The sequence below is a fragment of the Dendrobates tinctorius genome, unplaced genomic scaffold (assembly GCF_039654945.1).
Source record: "Dendrobates tinctorius isolate UK_male_01 unplaced genomic scaffold, ASM3965494v1 ptg000001l, whole genome shotgun sequence".
Lineage (NCBI taxonomy): Eukaryota > Metazoa > Chordata > Amphibia > Anura > Dendrobatidae > Dendrobates > Dendrobates tinctorius.
Window position 1 is genome coordinate 9,794,456 of NW_027361669.1, and position 9,094 is coordinate 9,803,549.

A 9,094-nucleotide genomic window follows, 5' to 3' on the forward strand; every position below is an offset into this window, starting at 1 on the left:
GAAAAGGCAATTTATCAAGTACAAACAAATCTTAAGATTCCTGGTGCTCCATATTCACAGTGAGTGGAAACCCGGTGACCTTTCGAGAAATGCACCCATGCTCTAGTGGAGTGTTATCAATTGCCACTACAGGAAAAGGGGATGATAAAGGTACAGACTCAATCTTATATTTGTCTAGAAATTGTTGATCGATCAAATTCAGTGCAGACCCATAGTCCACCATCACTTGAAAATCCATAGTATGACCATGACAGATAGAACTACCAGAAAAAGAAACTCCTGCGGACCGTAAAAATGCAATACGAACGGGAGGGTTACTCTGACCCTTTTATGTTTTCTTTTCCTGATTTATGCGACCTTCACATTGCTTAATAAAAAGGCCAGTCTTACCACAATAAAGGTATAGCCCCTCAGAGAACCTTCTCTAACATTCCTGGGAACGAGAGGACATCGCCAGAAGTTGCATTGGTTCCCCATAGTCCATGGGGGTCTCTTGAGAGACAGGACCCAGCAAAATTGAAGCCTTCTCCTCATTCTGCCTGTCTCTCAATCTTCTATCCACCCTGATAGCTAATTGCATGGCAGCTTCAAGTGTAGCAGGTGCAGGGTATGCAATGAGTAAATCTTTAACCCTGCAATTAAGACCTGCTAAAAACTGACTCTTGAGTGCTGGATCATTCCAGCTGACTTCTGCAGACCATCATCTGAACTGGGTACAATATCCCTCAGCATCACCAAAACCCTGTTTCAGCCGTCTGAGTTTTGCCTCGGCTGTAGCAACCCTATCCGGATCATCATATATTAACCCCATAGCAGAAAAAAACGCTTCTACTGACATCAAACAAGGGTCGTCTGGATGCAATGAAAATGCCCAAACTTGCGGCTCCCCTCGCAATAAGGATATAATAATCCCCACACGCTGTAATTCAGCCCTTGAAGACCTGGGTCTAAGTCGAAAATAAAGTAAACATGCATTTTTAAATGAAAAAAATTCCTGCCGTTTACCAGAAAAACATTCACCTTAGGCTCTTCAGGGCGGACTCCTGGGCAATTACTCAAGTGTTGATATAAGCTGGCAACTTCCTTTAACCGTTGCAGGCGATGATCAAGATCCTGAACGCTGTTCATATTGCAGAAATCCGGGAGGGTTTTTTTTTTGCACTTTTCTCGGGCTGGACACACTGCTGGTTCTGCAGCACAGGGCTAGGGTAGAAGGGGGAAAACTGACCCTGCACTGCGACTAGGCTGATACCCTATGATGGAGTGGGCGACCCATTCATGCGAATAGACCCACCGACGATCCTAGGTTAGTCTCAAGCGAAGACCTACAGAAAGGGGGAAGGGGGTCCCTGAAAGATCTAAGGACTGGGTACAAAAAGGGGTTGCCTCCTAATGGAAAACAAAGAGAAGGCTACAGAAACAAACTGAAAACAGAAACTAAGACTAGCAGAACCAGAGGTCCCAGCACTGCACTAATTAAACACACAGAAGGCAAAGCAAAGCTCCTAGACAGAACTCAAGCAGATTAACACTGTTGTCCAGCAAGGAGTGGGAGACAGATGCAGGTTAATAAAGGGTGATACATTCACCTGACCGAAGACAAACCCAGCACCAGAGGAAAAAGACCAGCAGCCAGATCACTACAAGAAAATGGCTGATAGTCACAAACTAAACAGATTCTAACACTCTACACTGCACATGCTGGCAAGGCTTTGTGAGCAGAAGAGGCCATTGGTTGAGTACCACTTCCAACATACCCATCGGCATTCTAGTCAGCGTCCACATATACAGTTGTGCTCAAACGTTTACATACCCCAGCAGAATTGTTGCTTTCTTGGCTTTTTTTTAGGAGAATATGAATAATAACACCAAAACATTTTCTGAACTCATGGTTAGTGGCTAGGTGAAGCCATTTATTGCCAAACTACTGTGTTCTCTCTTTTTAAGTCATAGTGACAACCCAAAACATCAAAATGACCATGATCAAAAGTTTACATACCCTGGTAATTTTTACCTGATAACATGCACAGAAGTTGACACAAATGGGTTTGAATGGCTACTAAAGGTAACATCCTCACCGATGACACGTTTGCTTGAAATCGTTCTGGGATCCAGGAACTGGAGGCTTTTTGCTAAGAAGAGTGGGCAGCTTTAACATCTGAGAAAATAAAGAACCTTATCCACAAATACCACAAAAGACTCCAAGCTGTCATTGATGTTAGAGGGGGGAATTACATGGTATTAAGAAATGGGGTATGTAAATTTCTGATCTAGGTGATTTGGATGTTTTGGGTTGCCATTATGATTTAAAAAGAGAAAACACGGTAGTTTGAAAATAATGAGTGGAGAAAAAGTTTAGGTGTTATCATTCATATTCTCTGAAAAAATTCTGCTGGGGTATGTACACTTTTGAGCACAACTGTAGCAACTGAAGAGTGGGCATGGATGTGTGACATTTTTTGGTTCTTCAAGACTTTGAGGACACCACAAAGATGATGAGCGGCGATGACGCTCTAATTAGCGCAACTATCTCTCTCCTGTTCCTATGTTACGTCTAATACAGGGTGTATCTGAGTCCCTTATTTTTGGCAGTTCTTGCCTCCTTCATAAATTTCACTGAAATTTCCTATTTTTAATTAAAAAAAAATCAACTTTGGTGTAATGAAATTATACATTTTTAAATCCCTTTCTAAATGTTCCTTATGAAAAAATGTTTCTTAACATTTTTTCATGTCAAATGCAATTTATCGTTGGTTTGTAATGTTTTATTATCACTCCTTAAAGTGGAGGAAAAGTGTGACACCGTTGTTCTCAGCAGCGATTTGGGAGTCAGAGATTCTTCATGCTGTTCTCCTTCCATTCATCACTTTTCCCATCCACTTGAACATTTTCACTGCCCCCCAGAACTCTTTTTATGTTTCTGTTGAAAAAAAGGTTGGCTTTCCCATTGACTCCCATTATGCTCGAAATGAGCTTGCGAGTATTATGAATTGCTCTGTTTGAGCATTTTAGTGCTCACTCATCTCTAGAAGTAACCTCTTCCAGCTGACCACAGACACATGCTAGTGCCAGAGGCTCAGATGTGTTATTTGCACACTGTAACACCAGATGACAGGGAGAAAAGATCTAACACTTACAAGGGCGGCATGGTTGTTCTGTAGACGGTGTTCCTAGAAACTGAAGATGCAATGTCGACCATTGGTTGCAATTTGGAAGCAAGAGTGGCTATCTAATACCGGCTGAGCTTTATTTCTCCTGGTCACTGAGGACAATGAGACACAGTTCAATTTCGACAAAAGTATAGTAAAAACAAAACAAGATGTCAATATAGAAAGGATGGTGTGAATAATGTATATGTCTCACATAGTTAAATTATACTGTACATTTATCTTTTCATTTTGATTTTCTCTGCTCAGTAACCACTCATATGCAGATAGATTAATGGATGAACACAAATCGTAACAACAAAAGTAAATGGCAAATTGTGTGCTACTTGCTATACAGGACAGTAGGGATTAGAAAGCTGTTTAAATTTTGCTAATTAGTGTATCCAAGGGACAGGTCTCCAGCTGTGTTCACCTACAACATACAGCCTCTCACTTTCTATAGATTTCTCCCATAATGGTAGAGGATCTACTTATTGAATGAATTCAGTGCTTGATTGCAAGCAAAAAATGAATAAGCTATTGTATAGACTTTAATCTAGAGTGCAGTGGTCAACCTCATCATCATTTTTCATCTTTCTACTTTAATGTACATTTGCAATAGCTAAATCCAGGGGAAGACATACCATATGCAACCAAGTAGGAGGGGGTCAATTGCCACTTTAAAAATTGCTGCCAGCAATATGCAGTTGTATTATATTGTATTTCAAAGGACACAACTCGCGATATTCATAGTACGCAATTATCGGTGGAGTGTTAAAGAGATATAAAGTGGTGCTCCATGAAAATTGTTGGTACTCTATAATTTAAAGGGGATCTGTGTGCAGGTTTTTGCTACCTCATCTGAGCATGAAGCAGAGACAGAGATGCTGAATCCAACGATGTAGCACTTAGTTTAATGGGTGCGGCAGTTTTGACACAATCAGAGTTTATAGATTTAGCAAAGCAGCAGTGCTGGCAAAGCTAACCCCACCCACACCAGGCTCTCTGTCCATAAAGAGAAAGAGAAAAAAGCAGCTCCAAGCGAAATTCAAGTTTCCAAAATTTATTCCAACATGGACATCAGCTCACACAGGAGTGATAAAGCGATCAAAGATGGCATGTCAAGATCACACACAAGTATAAAAAGAGACAGGAACCAATCATCTAACTAATACATATCACATGATCAGAAGGTCCTGTTCTAAAAAATGCAATTCACCAAATATCGAGATCTTAAGAATTACATCAAATTTATATAGAAAAAAACATTTAAGATGTATCCACATAAATGTAAAAAAATTGTTGATGTAAAATGTCAGTAATGTTGATGTAAAATGCATATTATCTTGGATATTTTTAATCCACTCTTCATACTTAATCAAAAATCACCATGTCTAATAGTCCCTTTGTTTGTTTTCAATATAGTGCCCAATTTAATGAAATTAAAGGAATCATAAATAAATTTTTACCATTGTTATATGAAGATCCTGGATTGCCAACAGTCTTGGAAAATGGCTGCAATGTGGTAGCACGTAGAGCCCCCACTTTAGGCAACAATTTATCTCCTAGTTTGTTTTCATCACGAAAAAATATTGGTACGTGGTTAGACAATAAGGGGAATTATAAATGTGGAGGGAATAATTGCAGGACTTTCAAACACATGGTGAAATCTAAAATTTTTTATAATATTGATAATACCAAAGCGTATAGAATAAATAGTTTTATTAATTGTAATTCGGATTTTGTGGTGTATAAAATTGATTGCACCTTGTGTAATAAATCCTATATAGGTTGTACATCTAGGAAGTTGAAAACTAGGATAGTTGAACATTTGTATGATATAACCAATGTGTCAGATGGGGTCCGCAATGTTTCTTCCGCTGCCAAGCATTTTATTAATTTCCATTCTCGTAATGTTGTTTCTTTTCAGGTAACAGGCATTGAAAAAATCAGGAAATCTTCTAGGGGTGGTGATACCAGAAGGACACTGCTCACCCGGGAGGCTTTCTGGATTTTCAATTTGGGAACCAGATTTCCTGATGGATTAAATAAAAAGAACGAAATCATGTTCCACTATTGAATTTTCAAAGTATTTTTCATTCGAATAATGTTTTTTATATTCGTATGTTCTTCACTAGAGTTGAGCGACTTTTGGTTTTTTAGGGTCGCGTTTCGTTTCGTGAAACCAGACTTTTCCAAAAGTCAGGTCGAGCAAGATCGTCCGATTATAGGGAAAAGTCGGGGTCGTCCTGAAACACGAAACCCAATGTAAGTCAATGGGGAATAAAAGTCGGCAGTGAGAGGAGGACAGGAAACACACCTACAGTGCCCATTTGAATGCCAAAAGCATCAATTCTTCTTACTTAAGCTTGTCAACCTTAATTAACTTCATAATACAAGTTACGCACTGAAAAATGGGGGTTATTTGGCTAAAGTTGTGGGGGGGGAGGGCTGGCTGCAGGTTTTCATGTGCCCTGGGCGAAAGAGCGCCCCTTTAACACATACCACAACTCATCAATGATCATGCTCCGATACGGCAGAGAAATAGTGGTATAGTACAATGAAAAATACTTCACTTTTTACATCTCATGACGAGGCCCATCTATTTCTCCATACAGAATCATTGGTCCCATATAATGTTTGAAACAGTATATGATGAGCTCCACATAATGCTACAGTATATGTTGGTCCCCATGGATGAAGCTCCACTGTCTTATGGGCCCAAATAATGCTCCAAACATAATGGGCCCCATTTCTAATGCTCTAGTGTATAATGGGCCCTGTAAATGCTGCTCCAGTGTCTGATGTCCACCTTTGGAATGTTCCAGTGTATGGTGGGCCCCATCTATCATTCTCAGACGGTGTTAGGCCCAGTATGGATTGCACGTGATTGCACAAAGGTTAGAAAGGGTACCGTATCCCCGGATAACATGTATGGATAGCGTACACATTCAAAATATATGTCTCAGGAGGCAGGCTCAGACGGTGTCAGGCCCAGTATGGATTGCACGTGATTGCACAAAGGTTAGAAAGGGTACCGTATCCCCGGATAACATGTATGGATAGCGTACACATTCAAAATATATGTCTCAGGAGGCAGGCTCAGACGGTGTTAGGCCCAGTATGGATTGCACGTGATTGCACAAAGGTTAGAAAGGGTACCGTATCCCCGGATAACATGTATGGATAGCGTACACATTCAAAATATATGTCTCAGGAGGCAGGCTCAGACGGTGTTAGGCCCAGTATGGATTGCATGTCATTGCACAAAGGTTAGAAAGGGTACCGTATCCCCGGATAACATGTATGGATAGCGTACACATTCAAAATATATGTCTCAGGAGGCAGGCTCAGACGGTGTCAGGCCCAGTATGGATTGCACGTGATTGCACAAAGGTTAGAAAGGGTACCGTATCCCCGGATAACATGTATGGATAGCGTACACATTCAAAATATATGTCTCAGGAGGCAGGCTCAGACGGTGTCAGGCCCAGTATGGATTGCACGTGATTGCACAAAGGTTAGAAAGGGTACCGTATCCCCGGATAACATGTATGGATAGCGTACACATTCAAAATATATGTCTCAGGAGGCAGGCTCAGACGGTGTAAGGCCCAGTATGGATTGCACGTGATTGCACAAAGGTTAGAAAGGGTACCGTATCCCCGGATAACATGTATGGATAGCATACACATTCAAAATATATGTCTCAGGAGGCAGGCTCAGACGGTGTTAGGCCCAGTATGGATTGCACGTGATTGCACAAAGGTTAGAAAGGGTACCGTATCCCCGGATAACATGTATGGATAGCATACACATTCAAAATATATGTCTCAGGAGGCAGGCTCAGACGGTGTCAGGCACAGTATGGATTTGACGGCCCAGATTACACAGCGGAGGAGCAGGGAGAAGTAAAGATTGCAAATGCTGGGGCCCTGCCCAAGCAAGGGGGGCCCACTCGTGGGCGTCGGTACTGGCACTGGGCCCCTCATAGTACAGCGGTGTGTCTGACGGCGGGTGAGCACCACCACCGTCAGAGACACTTGATTGCACTATGAGGGACCCTGTGCCAGTGCCCGTGCCCAAGAGTCGGCCTACCCACCTGTCCAGGGCAACGGCACTCGCACGGTGTTGTGCGCTAGGTGGTGACCCCGGCCATGGGGGGGAGGCAGCACAGTTAGGGAGTTTTAGAAAGTGGCATATGTTGATGTTGGACATTCAGCTGATGCAAAAGGTGAAATAGGTCAAGTCCCAGGAAGAGGTGGACCAAAGCAAGCCATTTTTCTGTCACCCTATGTGTCATCAGGGGAAGGTGGGACAAAATCCTTGGAAACCCATGCGTGGTTCATTTAATGAAGGTTAGATCATCCACATTTTTGGTTGACAGACGGGTCCTTTTTTCTGTCAGGATTGATCCAGCTGCACTGAAGACTCTTTCCGATAGCACACTTGCAGCTGGGCAAGCGAGCTCCTGTAAGGCATATTGTGCCAATTCAGGCTAGGTGTCCAGTTTAGCGGCCCAATAGTCAAAGGGGAATGACCTGTGTGGGAGAACATCGATACGGGAGGAAAAGTAGTTTGTAACCATGGTTGACAACTGCTGTCTCCTGTCACTTTCCATCGATGCAGTATTACCAGTTGTGTGAGCGGTATTTGAAAAATCAGTCCACAACATTGTCATGAAACCCCTGTCTCCAACGCCACTTCTGCTGTGTGCACCACGAACACCTCTGCCAAGCTGCCCCCGGCCCGTACGGCTCGTGTGAGAACCATCACCGCTGCTGTGTGCTGGGAATGCCTCAAGCAACCGATTTACCAGAGTTGCTTGTTTATTAGCCAATATTAGGTCAAGGTTCTCCTGTGGCATGATGTTTTGTAATTTGCCTTTATAGCGTGGATCCAGGATGCTGGCCAACCAGTAGTCGTCATCGTTCATCATTTTGGCAATGCGGGGGTCCCTTTTTAGGATCCGCAAGGCATAATCTGACATGTGGGCCAATGTTCCCGGTGTCAATGATGCACTGCGAGTGCTGGTTGGAGGAGCACTTTCTGGCAAATCCACATCCCTCCAGTCACGCACAAACCCTGTACCAGACCTTGCCACGCCAACATTTTCACTTGCCCCACGAGATGCATCCTCCTCCCCTAAGTAATCATCCCCATCATCATCCTCCTCCTCCTCTTCTTCCTCCACCTCGTCCAGGAGAGGTCCCTGAGCAGACAATGGCTGAATGTCATCAAGGATTCCCTCCTCCTCTTCCTCCTCATCAACATTGGCTGCAGACACCTGCTCCTTAAGGTGCGTCAAAGTTTGCATGAGCAGACGCATAAGTGGGATGCTCATGCTTAGGATGGCGTCGTCTGCGCTTACCAGCCGTGTGCATTCCTCAAAACACTGAAGGACTTTACAGAGGTCTTTCAGCTTCGACCACTGCACACCTGTCAACTCCATGTCTGCTCTCAAAGTGCCTGGCCGTGTATCCTCCCACAAATGCATTATGGCCTGCCTCTGCTCGCACAGCCGCTCCACCATGTGCAGGGTGGAGTTCCACCTTGTTGCAATGTCGATAATGAGGCAGTGGTTGGGAAGGTGGAGCAATCGCTGCAGCTTCTGCATACGAACGGAGTGTACAGGCGACCGGCGGATGTGCGCGCACAGTCTTCGCACCTTCTGGAGCAGGGCTGTTAACTCCGGATAATTTTTGAGGAAGCACTGCACCACCAGGTTCAAGGTTTGAGCCAAGCAAGGTATGTGGCTGAGTTTTGAAAGGGCTATGGCTGCCACAAAATTACGGCCGTTATCACTAACTACCTTGCCTGCCTCAAGATGTACACTGCCCAGCCATGACTCAGTTTGTCGCTTCAAGTACTCGGCCAGCACCTCGGCGGTATGTCTGTCGCCCAAACACATCATCTGCAACACAGCCTGCTGACGCTTTCCACTAGCT